This window comes from Solanum pennellii, chromosome 12 (genome assembly GCF_001406875.1).
Source record: "Solanum pennellii chromosome 12, SPENNV200".
Lineage (NCBI taxonomy): Eukaryota > Viridiplantae > Streptophyta > Magnoliopsida > Solanales > Solanaceae > Solanum > Solanum pennellii.
This window is the reverse complement of record NC_028648.1, coordinates 61851316-61869471: the sequence shown is the minus strand read 5'-3', so window position 1 is coordinate 61869471 and position 18156 is coordinate 61851316. Positions and strand designations below refer to the sequence as shown.

General features: G+C 35.7%; 1 pseudogene; it reads right to left on the bottom strand.

The window, feature by feature from the left end:
* Positions 1–6769, bottom strand: part of LOC114075338 — a 9991-nt pseudogene extending 3222 nt beyond the window's left edge.
* Between the last annotated feature and the right edge of the window lie 11387 nt (positions 6770–18156).

Genomic DNA, 18156 nt, shown 5'->3' with positions numbered 1-18156 from the left:
CCCCCCCAATTTCCCCCCTTTAAATACTAATTTAGATATTATTTTATTTATTAAGAAATAATTCAACCCACCCCACCTAACCCTCCGCTTTCTATATTTTTCTTATTTTGTGTTAGGTATAGACAAATAAAAAAAATTTAGTTGCCACCGCAAGACATTTTTTAATTTCTTAATTTATGTTATATTTGTTACACTAGTTGAAATATTTTTCTAAAATTACATGTACGTGCATATCTTACACAAAATGAAGAAAATGTAAAAAAATAAAATAAAAGTTAGGAGCAGAGGGTTAAATAGGATCAGGTAGATTTAGATTTTTTATTTTTTAAAAAATAAAATAATATTAATATTTTTTTTTGGGGGGGGGGGATGAGTGCCTTGGGGATACGCATTCTGAATAACACAATAAAAAGTTTTTGTCTACTTTGATTCAGTGTGATTTGCTTTAGAAGTACGCAAGCAAAGACAAGTGATAGCTAAGCGATAGTTCTTGCGTTGACGAATAATGGTTTACTTTTTTTAAAAAAACAATTTTTTTTATAGATAGTAATACATTAATTTTTAATTAATATTAATAGATTATTATAAAATTTTTGTCAAGGTGGAATATTTTATCAATGTAAATGTCATATTTCATATTGTTTTTCAAAGAAAAGAGAGTGTATTACACACACCACTAGGGTGTGTTTCTCAAAATTAAAATTGATGATTTAAGAATGTTAATCACTCTCTCAATGGTTAGGTACGAAACTAAAAAAAATGGAATAGTTTAGGTGGTTTTGACACTTATCTCTTGAAATATATGGTAGAAAGAATTTCAAGAGAATTCTCCATTTGTTCTATTCTAAATATTATTTTTATTAATTGGGAAAATGCACAAGTACTCCATAGGCTAGACCAAAATCGCAAAGACACACCTTAACTAAACTAAGGTCCTATTACCCCCCCTAAACCTTTTTTTTTTTGTAATTTTACACACCTTTTGTCTTACGTGGCACACTCCTTGACTCCACGCAATTGAGGCGTGTGAGAGATATTTAGATGCCAGATAAGACAAAAAGGTGCATAAAGTTAAAAAAAAATAAGTTCAGAGGGATAATAGGACTTTAGAATAGTTGAGTTGTGTCTCTGGAATTTCGATCATAGTCTAGAGGGGTACTTGTGCATTTTTCCTTATTCAATAGATGTTCTTTAATACTTGTCATTTCACAAAATCAATGCATGAATGACTTTATTCTTATTTACCCTTCAAAGTTATTAGCCTAGAAAATGTATATTTGACCAACATATAAAAACTAAGTAAATGATTCATGTCTATTGTTCAAATTAATTAATACAAATAAATTAATTTATGTTCATTGATTGAAAATTGACTTTAAGAAAATACTAAATAAGGATACTACGGTAAATATGAGATGTAGGATGATGAGAACACCTCAATGATCAGAATGCCCTACACAACCTATATGTCTAGCTAGAAGATGAACCAAGTGAAGTATGTATCAAACTAGAAGAACAATGCCCAATATAATCAGCCTCGTACACTGGTATCGCAACATGAGTCGGTTAGACTAAGAGTGATTACCTCTCCTTGAGTAATCTCAACTCTTAGGAGGAGAAATACCCACATAACCTAAATGATGGTCCCTCTTGTTGTCATGCTGCTGAAATCCCAGACTTTGAATCATCTCCAACTCTTTGACAACATCTATGACTTTCCAAAATGCAACACTAGAAGCGGTAATTTGAGAAACTCCTACATGAATCAAAATAATCAAATTCTTAACAAACCTTCTCACTCTCTCAGTCTCAATGGGAAGTATCATCAAAGTATGTCTAGTCGAGGCATTAAATATAACCTCATACTCTGCAACTAACATATCATCTTGCTGCAAACTCTCTAACTCAACCCTTATCCTCTCCCTATAAAATATTTTATAAAAAAAATAAAAAAATAAAAAGCTATATAAAACACAAAAATAATAATTTTTTCATATCAATATACACGATAAAAGAATATATCATAAAATAAAACAACAAGTAAAAAACAACTTGGAGAGGGTTTTATGAAAAAAAAAATTATAATTTTATAAATTTTCACTAATTTAAGTGAGTCAAGAATGAATGTTATCCATAAATAAGGGTCATTTCATTTAAAAAACTCTAAGTCTATTTTAGATCATGCTCCATTCGCTGCTCTTTTTCCAAGTAAGTTTGTAATCAATGAAGTATCAAAATGTTGATGTACGATACACCTTCACCAAGTTAAGACAAAATAAATTAGTAATATTTTTAAGATAATATTTTCTCCAATCTCAATTTGAGCTGACGAAAAAAGTCACTTATTTCGATAAAATAATAAGATAATATGTTTTCAGAAAATCTTTATATAAATATATGATCTCATTAATGTTATAAATTAATAATCATTTAAAAGTGCAAATATCTCTGAGAGAATGATTTTATTGTACATTTTTTTTCTTGAACTCAATCTTGTTGAAATTCATCTCTACATTTTCTTATTGCATTTAAAAATTTCATTGTTGTCTTTTCAAACTGCACCATAAAATTGTAAAAGAGTTCTAGATGCGTTAAGTGTTTTGTTACACATAAATGGTTTCAAAGGTAGTGTTTCATCTTCAACTTCATTATTAACATTAGTTTTTATGGTATTCATAATTTCTTCTAAGCTCTGAATCTCTGATCATGTATCATTTTCACCTGGGTAATTCAACAGATTATTGGCAGCCATTTTACTGGGTAATCGAGAAGATTAATTATGACCTCAAGTAAATGAATGATGTTTTCACAAGTGAATTCATTCAAAATCATTGAGATTTTATAGAACCCAAAAGAGCTCTATAAGAATCTATGCTAGGAAGCATTTGCATTTGCATGTAAGAATGGACTAAAGCTTCCACTAACACCAATACTGAAAAATCCTATTAACTCTTTCCTATAAGGTAAATACAATTTTTTACAATTCTAATCACCTTCTCTATTTCCTACATTATAATGTGCTTGCTGAGAATCCATCGTTCTTTCTCTCATTTGCTCGCGTTAGTCTGCTTCAATATTCCGACCATCTTCACAACCTCACTTGAATTTTTTGTTTTTTCTAATTAGTTTTCTATTGTCTTTTTTAGTTTAAGAAATACAAAATTGTCCTCTTCCTTCCCTTCACTATTACTTAGCTGTAATAGATCTCGGATCCTCGGCCATCACTTAGATACAAATCTTGTCGATTTACTCTTCTTGCATTTTCTTGGTGATGCCTCGCTTTTCATCGGTTTCCACATACAGTAACTTACAGAAGGTATCGTCTCCAATTCCTCTGCCTCCAATGACATCGTTGATTCATTTTTTTCTAGAAACAATTTCTTTAATTGAATCAAAATTGATTTATCAACATCCTTTAAATAAAATTCGCTTAGCAATAGATCGCGATTGAAAAGAGGGAAAATTAGTTCCTGGAATTCACTCCAACCATCATAGATGAATTTTGCAATTGATTCATTCGGATTCTCAGAGTAAAGAGAATTCAAAATCATCCTTGCATTCGTTCAAGCTATCGTTCTTCTCCACCTGAAATTCATTGGAGATATTTGCAGCGATATGCGATGAATGTCCAAAATTGTTTAAACTGAGGCACAAATATTCATCTTCTTTCATTTTGAGTGAAAGAGAATTGTTTGTGTTTTCTTCTGGTCTTGTAATGTTGTTTTATTTATTTATAGGGGTTGTGAAAATGTACTTTGTTTGATGGAGACCCCACACCATTACAAATGTGCTTCTAGAATATCTATCAACTTGAAAAGTTTTATATATATTTCGTTATAAGTACTTTTGTAAAAGTGCAAAATTGTTCAAGGCTGAATTTATGTGTTTTCCCAATATATTTACTTGTCACGTTTTTTTTTCATGTATTACATCATTTAGCTCTATTAAATAAGTTCCCTTTTTTGTTTATTACATTTCCTTCTCTTTTAGACTTTTTTTTAACTTCGTGTATGGTTTTGTTTGATTGATCACCAATTTTTTATGTAATATGATTGGCATAAAGGAGTCCTAAAATATATATTCCTTAATTTATAAAATCAATGCATAAATGACTCTATTCTTAATATTGTACCCTTAAAAGTAATTAGCATAGAAAATATACATTTGACCAAAATGAAAAACTAAGTAAATAATTCATGTCCATTGGTCAAATAAATTAAGTACTCAAAATAAATTTATTTATGTTCATTGATTGAAAACTTGACTTTAAGAAAATACTAAATGATGGTACAGTAGTTATTACAAGATGTATGCTGATGACAAGAACCTGAATGACCATAATGCCTTATACGACCTACAGGTCTAGAAGATGAACCATGTGAAGTATGTATCGAACAAGAATAACTATGCTTAATATAATCAGCCTCATCAGCTGGTATCGCAACATGAATAGATCTATTACACTAAGAGTGACAACCTCTTCCTAAGTAACCTCGACTCTTAGGAGGAGCTAGCACTACCTAAATTAAATTAATTGAATGATGGGCCCTCTTTCCCTCACGCTGCTCAAATCCCTCACATCGAATCATTTCCAACTCTTTGGCAGCATTTACCCCTTTCTGAAATGGAACACCAAAAGTGGTAACCTGAGAAACTCTCATATCATTCAAATAATTTGACTATCAGCAAACTGTCATGCTCGTAGCCTACACCCTAGACGTGGCCGGCACTCGAAGACCATTTCTGGCCTCCCAAGCGAACCCTTGGCCTGCCTTACTTAACTCAGCGGAAGAATAAACTCAACTTAAACAATTATAAAGCATATTTAAAAACATTTACTTCATAAATTAATCTTGCCAAAATGGCACTTGAGTCTCAACAAGTAAAATAACTCCAAACTGAACTATTAACAATCTACGAAGCCTAAAAAATGACTCAAGAGGGACGTTGGGACAGACCCCACAACATCTTAAAACTATACTACCAAAGAAAATTAAATGGATGTCCTCAGGAATGCAAGGAGGCTCACCACTAACTCTAGATCTCAATCTGGATCAACAAATCTCTGCGTGTTGATCCTTGTTACCTACGTCTGCAACATAAAAAGATGCAGGCCAACTGACATCAGTACATGGAATGTATCAGTATGCAAGTTGGAGTGCTAAACACAACTATAAAGCTAGAAAGGAGTAAGGATGAACTTACCTTGGCTCTGCTCAACTCATAAGATAACAATTCAATATAAAGCAAGAATGACTTATGCAATGTATATTTATGTAAAACTGATAAAACACTGTAACTCTTAGTTCATTAAAGATATAATAATAATAACCTCAACTTTACTTATACATGAAAGTAATATAGTTTCAGTGAGAGATTCTCTAACGGACAACTATCACTTTGAGCCAAAGTGATGATACAACGTACTACCTCACGTTGCCCAAGGATCATCCCATACCTTTCCATGGCTATAGGACTTTACTTAACTTAGTGGATCCACTAGATCTCCTTACATGATCATCTAAAAAGTATGACCCGTCAATTTTTATGATGGCTACATGGTTTACATAGAGACTTGAGTTAATATGAACTCTCATACCCACAGCGGTGCTCAATACTACTCCTAAAATGTACTTTAGCTCATACTTTTAATAAAACTTCCTTCCTTTGGGTTGAGATAATTTACTGAACCCTTTAGCTTTTGAAAAGCTCCTTTTTTGAATCAAAACTCTTTTGGAACTCTTAGTTCCCTCTTAACTTAAATGTGAAACATTAACTAACCTTTAAGGAATACTTAGTCCCCTTATAGCTTTTGAGAAATTAACTCAACTCTTGCTCTTTACTTAACTTGAAACTTAACTCTTAGGGAATACTTAGTTCCCTTATAGCTTTTGAGAAATTAACTCAACTCTTGCTCTTTACTTAACTTGAAACTTAACTCTTAGGGAATCCTTAGTTCTCTTATAGCTTTTGAGAATTTAACTCAACTCTTTACTCTTTCTTGACTTGAACTCTAAGTCTTTAAAACAAAGTGAAAACTTTTGTGAAAGACTTTAGAAAACTTTAGAAACTCTACTGTGACTTGCTTCTGAACTTTTAAACATGACTCTTAACCTCTTTGAATTTGGTCTTAGCTTACCTTGAATTGTATTGTGGATTCAAGGATCATGATCTCATGTTTAGTAATGATTGCATGATGTACAAATGTACTTTAGAGTGTTGGAATCAACTAGGAATAAAAGGTACATCACTTAGGAACTAGTATGAAGAGATAAGGAAAGAACGGGGTCTCCAGGGGGGCGTGGCGCTCTGAGAGGCGTAGGGCGCCAGGGATTGTCGGATGGACCCTGGTCTGAGGCGTTCTGTGCGGCGCGGCGCTCAAGGTCCTATTAGACAAAACATTCCTTGAGGGACGCTTGCAGGGGCCGCACCCCAAGGGTTATCAGACGGGACCTCAACTTTATCTCTCCATTTTTCATCTCTAAACCTCATAAACTTCCATGGATCCCATTCCAAACACTTAGTACCCATAAATAACTCATTACCCAATAGTTTAGACCCGAAAAAAGTCAGGAAACATAAATCAAACTACTAGAGATCAACTACAATTCAATCAATAAGAACATTAAAACTTTTCATCAAGAACATCAAGGTTTTCATTCACATAAATCTAAATTGTTGTATTCAATTAAGTTGGAGGGTAGGTGAAAGGACCCAACAACGAATAATCTCACATACCATAATAGGGATCACCCCCTACGACATTCATGTAATGATCTTGGCGTTCTTGGACGATTCTTGGTCTTCCTCTTCTTTTCTCCTTTTCTTCAAATCCCTAAGAATTATTAAATTTGTAAAACTAATTTGTGACTTGTTTTTACCCCTTATATAACCTTAAAACAAATTAAGAAATAATAGGGTGAAAAGACAACTTTACCCTTATTAAAACCCGAATTGGACTTTCTTCAGTCCAACTTCCGAAAGGAATTTCTCCCTCATACAACATGGATTTGTGCAAACTCCGCAGAGTTGGAAAGATCTTCTCAAGGGATTTCCAACCATATAAAGAACTTACCCAAAATTCTCCTGAGCTTGAAGTTATGGTCATTTGAAAATGACCAAAACTCACTTTTTAAAACTGGAAATTTTTTTGATTTCCTTACTTATTTCCAACACTAATTATTCTTCGATTTTTAGATTATTCTTAGTAAATTCTAGTTACGAGATTTTACACAAACCTTCTGAATATCTAAGTATCGGTGAGAAGTATCATGAAAGTTTACCTAGCCAAGGCATGAAATTTAACCTTATACTTTGTGATTGACATACCATCTTGATGTAAACTCTCAAACTCGAACCTCTTGCGCTCCCTCTCATCGCTTGGAACAAACTTATCTAGAAACATGATAGTGGAGGTAATTCAACTCACCTACAACTAATATAATATCTCTAGTGCTTGGTAAGGCTATCATATAGAACATCGTATAGTAAATTCTATGAGACTCAACTAATCAAGGTTATGCAGTATCCCTTTACATCTAACTATAAATTCATAAGCATCCTCATTCAAGTCACTTGTACTTGTCGAAGGATTCACCATCATGAACCTTCTGAACATTTCTTGCTCATAAATGGTCATGAAAGGCTTGTCAGTAAAAATGTGATGCAACACCGAGCCACACCATATTTTCTAATATCAGTTGATGTCCCTGGAGTCCGAGAACATGGAGAAACTATCTTATTTGGAGTCTAACCTCCAAAACAAGTGTGTGAGCCATTAGAGGTGATAGAGTTCTCGTCTAAGCCATCACTTATCGCAGTCATAACCTATGAACCAAGGTATTTTAAAGCTTTAAGTTGGTAATAAATTCGGGTTGATCTTGAGTTGGATTATATCCCTAAACATGTTCTGTCCTATCCTAATTTTGAAAGAGTTATTGCCATAATATTTGTATTTCAAGATTTCTACAGATTTCTATTTCCTGATGACCTTTAAATGATTCCATAAGGGCAATATATGTATATTTGTTTCATTTTTTAATATCAATTAATTTTTTGACATAATTTCATGAGCAAACTAATCTTATATTCCAAAATAAGAGTTTGTCTATCATCATTTAGACATTGGTGGTTTTGATATACTACTCCTTTGTCTTCTGTCCTTACAAGCACTTTGTAGATCTTTTTTTCCTATTCAAAATTCTTGTGTACGCCTTGGTGATAGATCTATTTATATGTGTATCTCACTGATACTTTCAATTATGTCCTCTTCTTCCTCCTCCTTCCTTTTTCTCCCCCTTTTTTTGGCCCCTGCATTTTCTTCCACTGTTCATTGTAATTTTCCCTAGTGGTGAATTTCCCTTTATTGTTGTATGATGAACCTTCCTCCTCCATATCGCTTGCATTTTTATTTAATTGGTATGGTGGCTTTTCTTCTTCTTTCTTTCCTACCTTCGTATTCCTCAATTTGTTGCCCATCTCCACCTCATGTTGACTATCTTTCTCAATTCTGATACTTTTCTCCTTTCATTTTTTGGTTGGTACTCTCTGTATATCCTTGTTCCTAATGAATTTTTCACTGATATATCCTTTTCCACGCTTGGTTTGCCAAAATTCTTTTCTACTGAGTCTTTGGTTGCCACCACAACTTTTTTCTTTGTGTTTTGCCCAGCCTTTGTCGTTGTTATGGTTGTCATATTTCTTCTTGTTAACATGGTTCTTTTGTCCCTTATTCCTCATTAATTAAGTGCATCAAACTTGTTCACAGTCATCAGCAAATATTCTTCACTCACTTTCTCCTTTGGATTCAATTTTTGAATTCGTCCTTCCTGTAATGACGACCTCCTCTCTTGGCCCCAATCTTTATCCTTGGTTCCTGAAAGTTATTGTCCATCCGCCAACTTTGCCCACTTTTATAATGTCTTTCTAATCATTTATTGCACAAAATTCGGTTGTTATTGTTAAATTTGATTAATGCGCTATCATCGTTATTTTTTAAGTTAGTTCTTTTTCCGTTTGTTCTCATTTCTCAATTGCACTTCTCGATAAACTTGAAGATGAAATTTTTCTTGAGAAATCACAAATGCTAATACCCACTTTCAATTGCAGTCAATAAACTTCGGTTGCTATTATAAATGAAAGGATGTCTCCCATGGAAGCTGCAATTTTATCTTTCAAGATCGAGCTAAAAAAGTTTTCCTTTAAGGTGAGAATTGAAGTGTTCTTTTCTTTTTTTGATCGTTGTCTAAAATTAGGGGAATATTTTAAAGTTGTTGCTACTAAAAAAACATTTTGTTAATCAAAAATAAAATATGAAAATATAAATTCTTCTTGTATTAGTTCCATGACAACATACCAAGTTAAAGAGACATTAACTAGTAAAAGAGGGAAGGGTTAGAGATGTGTGTGTGAGAGTGTGAGAGAGAGAGAGAGATTTTAGTTGATTAAAATTATTATTTATCATAGTATCTAATTAAGAATTGAGAGTTGTAAAATTAATTAACTTTTGACTTACTTATTTGTCTCCACTTGCCAACAGAAAATTGAATACACTAGCTTGTTGTGTTGTGTCAATATTTCTATTCAAAATACTTGAGGGAAATAATAGGACACTGTTAGACCCGCAATCTACTTGATCTAACTACGTGCAGACATGCCAAGGGCTTGGGCATTGGTCTTGGCATGGATGATGGCAAAACAGTGCAACACAAGTTCAAGGTGCTTGGGTGTTGGCAAGGCAACTTGAACGCGCATGGCTTACGTGCGGGCTAAGGGCATTGGCAAGGCAGCATGTTGACTTGATGAGGCAAGGCTGTGAAGACTTGGCAATGTCAGGAATAAAGGAAGTTCACCCGAAATTGCTGAAATAAAACTAAGTGTTGGAAGACAGCTAAAATATTCTAAGTGTTGGAAGCTGGCTGAAATATTCTAAGTGTTGGAATGAAGCCTGAAATATTCCAAGTATTAGAATATTAGTATTTCGTGTAGATAAGAATGTAATTTGAATTAGATTCTATCTGTTGGAAATATAGCTGTTGGAAAGTTAGTTTTGAACCCTGTGATGACATGTGTCGGACAGGTGTCATTTGTAACCGCCGCATGTAACTGCCATTGTGCAGAATTTTGATTTAAGGTGGAAATTCGTCTAAGGCTAGGAAAGAGAGTGTTTCTAGCCTTAGACTAATTCGTGAAGCCTTCCTTTGTATTACTTAAAGGTTAATAAAGGTTGGGACTGGTTCCTGTAAATTCTGTTGGTTGTTTGACGCTACTGTTTTAAGTATTTCTATACTTAGTCAATTTTCGTGGGTGTAAGTAGGCTGAAGTATTACAGACGCTGTAAGACTGCCTAGAGTGGTGTGCGAGAAAAATAAATCGACCCTCTTTCAATTGGTATCAGAGCGCGGTTAGACAATGGTGAAAAATGCAGAATTATGGGAGTTGGCACAAAAAATTGAATCCTTCGTCGGGTTTACTGAAGACATTTTGGCAGACCCTACGTTTGTGGATTTATTCACACAAATCATTGAGTTGAGAGTGGACGCTGAGAAAGTTCAGGGGGAAATTGGTGGATATCGACAGAATGTTGATAACCACATTACTGAAATCTTGGACTTTCGTGCCACAACTACGCAAAAACTGGAGGGACTGCAGAAGGAAAATGAGAACCTTCGTGCAGAACTCGTCGTTTTGTGTCGGGCTGTGGCCACGTTAAGTTCAACTCGTGTTGAATCGTCTAAGGTAAAGATTCCAGAACCTAAGGCCTTTAGTGGTGCAAGGAGTGCTAAAGAACTGGAAAATTTCATTTGGGACATGGAGCAGTATTTTACCGCTGCAAGGGTGACAGACGCTGATAAGTTGAATATTACCACAATGTATTTGTCGGGTGATGCGAAACTTTGGTGGAGAACTCGTAATGCAGACGACGTAAGTGCTGGTCGTCCTAGGATTGATACATGGGATAAGCTAATCAAAGAAATGCGCGATCAATTTCTTCCTAGCAATGCATCTTGGCTTGCAAGGGATATATTGAAAAGGCTAAGGCAGACGGGATCAGTGAGGGAATACATAAAAGAATTTACCTCTGTGATGTTAGACATACAAAATATGTCTGATGAGGATAAACTTCACAACTTCATTTCGGGCATGCAAGGCTGGGCTCAAAACGAACTACGAAGGCAGAATGTTAAAGATCTGCCCGGGGCTATTGCTGCTGCCGATTCGTTAGTGGATTTCCGGACGACTCGTCCTTCGACAGACATCCCCTCCACTTCAAAAACTAAGAAAAAGAATGAGAAGAAAGGGGAATGGAGAAAGGATAATCGTAAAGACAATACAAATGATAAAGGAAAGGCACAAATGAAGGATGGGAAAGACAGGCCTAAGAACAAAGATGGAAATTCGAAGGGCTGTTGGACTTGTGGTGGTCCTCATTTGGCCAAATCTTGTCCAAACCGGGAAAAAGTGAATGCTTTGCTTGCTGGTAACGTGAATCAAAGGGAGGAGGATGAAGAAATCGTGGCTGCAATGGCAAACCCATTGGGATTGTCCTTCAACCACATTATGGGGATCAATAATGTTGGAGAGATCTCTAGTACTTCGAATCCTCATGCCTCCTTAATTCATATAGAAATGAAAGTGAAGGAACAATGTGTGATGGCAATGGTTGATACAGGGGCCACACACACGTTTGTAGATGTGAAGATTGCTACAAAATTGGGGCTGAAGTTGTCTAAAAGCCCTTCCTACGTCAAAACAGTCAATGCTAAGGCACAAGCCATTGTGGGCATGGCTTATGGTGTGTCTATGTCAACTGGAAGTTGGGTGGGAAAACATAACTTGATGGTGATGCCGCTTGGTGACTTTGAAATCATACTTGGGATTGATTTCCCAAGAAAATTTCAGTTTGTTCCGTTTCCTCAATTAGATAGAGTGATGGTCATGAATGGAAGCAATGCTGGTTTTCTCAAAGGTGTTCATCCGTTTGGGAACATCAATAAAGTTGCAAAGAAGAAAGACAAGGGAATGTTGTTGTCTGCTATGTCAATCGACAAAGGGCTGAAGAAAGGTGAAGACACTATACTTGCTGCCTTGGTCGAAATTAAACCTGATGTGAAACTAGAAGTGCCTGATTGTGTTGGAGAATTGCTTAAACAGTATGCTGATGTTATGCCGCCTGAATTGCCAATGAAATTACCACCAAGAAGGGACATTGATCATAAAATTGAGTTGCTGCCTGGTACGGTTGCTCCTGCACAAGCTCCATACCGTATGGCTCCTAAAGAATTGGTTGAACTACGCAAACAATTGAATGAATTGCTAGATGCTGGACTGATTCAGCCGTCTAAGGCTCCATATGGTGCTCCTGTTCTATTTCAAAAGAAACAGGATGGAACAATGAGAATGTGTGTAGACTACCGGGCGCTGAACAAGGCAACTATAAAGAACAAGTATCCGGTTCCGTTGGTGCAAGATTTGATGGACAGGTTAAGCAAGGCATGCTGGTTCACAAAACTTGATCTGAGGGCAGGCTATTGGCAGGTTAGGATAGCAGAGGGTGACGAACCAAAGACAACATGTGTAACTAGATATGGTTCTTATGAATTCCTTGTAATGCCGTTTGGGCTGACTAATGCCCCGGCAACCTTTTGCAATTTAATGAACAATGTACTGTTTGACTATCTTGATGACTTCGTTGTTGTTTACTTAGATGATATTGTCATATATAGTCGAACGTTGGAAGAACATGTTAAACACCTAAGTCTGGTTTTGTCTCAATTGAGGAAATACACGCTTTATGTGAAGATGGAAAAGTGTGAATTCGCTCAACAAGAGATAAAGTTCTTGGGGCATCTTGTTAGTAAAAACCAGGTTCGAATGGATCCTAAGAAAGTGCAGGCCATTGTTGATTGGCAGGCACCTCGTCATGTGAAGGATTTGAGGTCGTTTCTTGGTTTGGCTAACTATTACAGAAAGTTTATTGCTGGTTACTCGAAAAAGGCAGCGTCTTTGACAGATTTGTTGAAGAAAGATGCAAAGTGGGTTTGGTCTGAACGGTGTGAAGAAGCATTTCAGAAATTAAAGGATGCTATCGCATCTGAACCAATACTCAAATTGCCTGATTTTGAGTTACCATTTGAAGTGCACACTGATGCGTCCGACAAGGCAATTGGTGGCGTATTAGTGCAGGAAGGTCATCCAGTGGCCTTTGAAAGCAGAAAGTTGAATGATGCTGAACAAAGATACTCAACACATGAGAAAGAAATGGTTGCGGTGGTACACTGTTTGCAGGTTTGGAGAGTTTATCTCTTGGGCACTCGATTTGTGGTGAGAACTGATAATGTAGCTAATACATTTTTCAAGACACAGAAAAAGTTGAGTCCTAAACAAGCACGGTGGCAAGAATTCCTGGCAGAATACGATTTCATGTGGGAACATAAACCAGGAAAACACAACCAGGTTGCTGATGCGCTGAGTAGAAAAGAAGTGTTTGTTGCAGTATATTCAATTTCAAAACTGGAAACTGATTTCTATGATAGAATCAGGTTGTGTGCTGCAAATGATTCATTGTATGTTAAATGGATGGGTCAAGTGCAAGATGGCACAATGAGACGGTATTGGATCGAGGACGATCTGCTCTATTTTAAAGGGGGGAGGATCGTTGTACCAAATCAGGGTGGGTTGCGCAAAGACTTAATGAAAGAGGCGCATGACTCTGCTTGGGCTGGACATCCCGGTGTTGAAAGGATGTTAGCCTTACTGTCTCGTGTTTATTTTTGGCCGAAAATGGAAGATGATATAGAGGCGTACGTCAAGACTTGTCATGTTTGTCAAGTGGACAAGACTGAACGTAAGAAGGAAGCAGGTTTGCTGCAACCTTTGCCTATTCCTGAAAGGCCATGGCTATCGGTAAGCATGGATTTCATTTCTGGATTCCCTAAAGTAGATGGCAAAGCATCTATCATGGTGGTAGTTGACAGGTTTTCAAAATATTCTGTTTTTATTGCTGCTCCTGAGTTATGCTCATCTGAAGTTGCTGCTGAGTTATTCTATAAACATGTGGTTAAGTATTTTGGTGTTCCGGCTGACATTGTGAGTGATAGAGACACAAGGTTCACTGGTAGATTTTGGACAGCATTGTTCAATATGATGGGAACTGAACTAAAGTTTTCTACTGCAAATCATCCACAAACAGATGGACAGACGGAAAGAATTAATCATTTGTTGGAAGAATACTTGAGGCACTATGTGACAGCAAGTCAACGGAATTGGGTAGCATTGTTGGACACTGCGCAGTTTTGTTATAATCTGCACAAGTCGTCTGCAACAGAAATGAGCCCTTTTGAAATCGTCTTAGGCAGACAGCCTATGACGCCACTGGATGTTGCCAAATCTAAGAATCAGGGAAAGTGTCCAGCAGCATACAGGGTTGCAAGGGACAGACTTGAAATGTTAACTGAGGCACAAGATAGCTTGCGCAAGGCTCAGCGGCGCATGAAGAAATATGCTGATCAACATCGTCGCTCAGTTGAGTTCAATGTGGGTGACAAGGTGTTGCTGAAACTTACCCCTCAAATCTGGAAGCAGATTGTAAGTAAGACCAGACATCGGGGTTTGATTCCTAAGTACGATGGTCCATTCGAAGTGGTGAAACGAGTGGGCGAAGTTGCTTACAGGTTGAAGCTGCCAGAAAGGTTGAAAATCCATCCCACATTCCATGTGAGTTTCTTAAAACCTTACTTTGCTGATGAAGACGATCCGGACAGAAACAGGTCAAAGAGGGCTCCTCCATCAGTACCTACACAATATGATGCTGAAATTGAGAAGATCCTTGATCACCGGGTTTTGGGCACAAGTAAGAAGAATACTAAGACTGAGTTCTTGGTTCACTGGAAAGGCAAGAGTGCAGCAGATGCTGTGTGGGAGAAAGCAAAAGACCTATGGCAGTTTGATGCTCAAATCGATGACTATCTCAAAACAGTCTCGATGAGGACATCGAGTTCAAGTGGTGCGGGTGGTCTGTTAGACCCGCAATCTACTTGATCTAACTACGTGCAGACATGCCAAGGGCTTGGGCATTGGTCTTGGCATGGATGATGGCAAAACAGTGCAACACAAGTTCAAGGTGCTTGGGTGTTGGCAAGGCAACTTGAACGCGCATGGCTTACGTGCGGGCTAAGGGCATTGGCAAGGCAGCATGTTGACTTGATGAGGCAAGGCTGTGAAGACTTGGCAATGTCAGGAACAAAGGCAGTTCACGCGAAATTGCTAAAATAAAACTAAGTGTTGGAAGACAGCTAAAATATTCTAAGTGTTGGAAGCTGGCTGAAATATTCTAAGTGTTGGAATGAAGCCTGAAATATTCTAAGTGTTAGAATATTAGTATTTCGTGTAGATAAGAATGTAATTTGAATTAGATTCTATCTGTTGGAAATATAGCTGTTGGAAAGTTAGTTTTGAACCCTGTGATGACAAGTGTCGGACAGGTGTCACTTGTAACCGCCGCATGTAACTGCCATTGTGCAGAATTTTGATTTAAAGGTGGAAATTCGTCTAAGGCAAAAACAGAGTGTTTCTAGCCTTAGACTAATTCGTGAAGCCTTCCTTTGTATTACTTAAAGGTTAATAAAGGTTGGGACTGGTTCCTGTAAATTCTGTTGGTTGTTTGACGCTACTGTTTTAAGTATTTCTATACTTGGTCAATTTTCGTGGGTGTAAGTAGGGTGAAGTATTACAGACGCTGTAAGACTGCCTAGAGTGGTGTGCGAGAAAAATAAATCGACCCTCTTTCAGACACTATAAAGTATTGGTATGCAGTCGAAAATTCGATAGTAGATTTAAGAGGAATTTGACCATTTAATGAAGCTTCTAATATGGTCGTTGTATTTATAAGTCTGCTTCCTTTTCTAACTTTCCACCTTAATCACAATTCACAAACTAATACAAATCCAAAATTCTAAAAACCCACTCATGATTTTAAGGTTTTTTTTTCAATCATTCTCCTTACTAAGAGAAAATACTTTCAAAATAAAATAAAAGAAATATGAGTCAATTGGGTACTCAACTAGATACACTGCATTCATTTTTTAAGAAATATATCCATGCACTCGACGTGTTCACTAAATTAATATACATATACTCCATTAGTTTTATAAATAAATGATATTTTTAGTTTGAGCAGACCCTTTAAAATAATAACCGAAAAAGTAAAAGTGATTTTTATAATATACTTCTAATCAAATGTTCTGAAAATAATATTTTTAATATAATTTTTTTGATTATGTAAAATTCTTTTTATTTTAGAAGAACTTTAAAGAAAAAATCAATATCTATTTAATTTTGTGAACTACCACTTCATTTAGAATAAAATTGAAAATATAAAACTTTGATTGGAAGAGTAACATGTATTTTATAAGAATGAAATCTTACTCGGTACATTTATCGAGTTCTAATAAGTTTTTGGAAAAAGGTAGAAGTAATCCCCTAGACTAAGACACAATTTACCCCCTCGAATTCATATTTGTTTTGTAATTTTGTACACCTCTTTGGCTTACGTGACATACAAATATCTTCCACGCGCCTCAACTTCCTGGAGTCACAGGATATGCAACATAAGCCAAAAGACGTACAAAATTACAAAAAAATAAATAAATTCAGGAAGGTTATAGAATCTTAATTTAATTAAGGTGTGTTTATGGCATTTCAATCATAGTTATGGGATACTTATGTTTTCTCCCTATGTTTTTCCATAAACCTTTGTCTGGTGTTTGATCTAAATGCATACACAAATATGCATGATCAACTAGCAATAACGTGATGTTGGTGAAGATATCATAGATTATAGTAGAAATTTAAATAAATTTTAAGTTGGAAGAGTGAATATCTGGCTTTTTTAAAAAATAAAACTTATTACGTTATAATCTTTGTCGATCTAAGTGACCAACAATATAACTCCAATCTTAACTAATTTATCTAGGATATAATAATTCAAAAATAGTGTCGGACTCAAATAATTGTTTGTTCGTTGAAGATTTCAAACTCCACCAAGGCACTAGCATAATAACTCTCTTTTATAGTGTTAAGTAAAATAATTTTCATTTGACTCAACTCTTTCTTTCACTACGAATTCACATCACTTTTACCGTTCATACTGCAATATCTCTCATATAACAATTCAGGAAAGGAACACCTCTATGTAGATATACAAGGATGGCAACAGGGCGGGACGGGGCGAGCCGGGCAGTAACGTAGGGAGGGTTTCATCGTTCGCGGGGTAGGGCTGGTTATAGCTTTTGCGGGTTCTAATATATATTTCCAAAATTATAACGGGGTTGGTGCGAGTTTGAGATGAAAGTCTTTTAAATTTGCTGATCTACACTAACTTTTGCATCAGTTTTTGATCTAATTGGTCCCTGTTTCGTGTTTTTTTTTCCTTAAAGAAGAAAATATGTCTTTCAATGATCAATAAATTAGAAAGAGGAAAAAAAACTTGTTGACATATTTTATTTCTTTTTTACTACCTTTAATAATTTGTTTATTCCGTCATATGTAATCGATTCAAAATTATCAACAAAAGAAATTAATATATAATTGTTTGGAACAGTATAACAAACTTAATTTTAGAGGCTAAAAAAATATTAAGCAATTATAATTTAAATATTTGATTAAAAACTTGTTACGTTTCATCTAATATTTGAAACTATTTTTAAAATTATGGGGTGTGGGGCGAGGTAAAGCAGATTTAAGTAGGGTGAAGCGGGGTGTGTTGAAACCAAAAAATAATGTTATGTGGGACAGGGCGGGTTATAATTTTATCGGATTTATACGGATTGTCCCAACAATCATTCCTTCCCACCCCACCGCATTGACATCCCTATAAGATACAGAAAAATTTATGGAGTGAATTAAAAAGTATTGTAATATTAAAAAAGATAGAATAACTGTTATGATTGAATTCACACACACACACTTGATTGATTAAGAACACAAGAACTTTCAAGAGAAAGAGATGAGAGATCTAGAGAGAGAAAGAGAGAAACCAATATTTCGTGGTAACACCCCGTGAGTAAACATCCACGGCGGTGGGGTATATATATTAATAAATCAGAGTATTTTTGGTTACAGAGAATAAATAGTAAAGCCTAAAATTTAGGTAGGGGA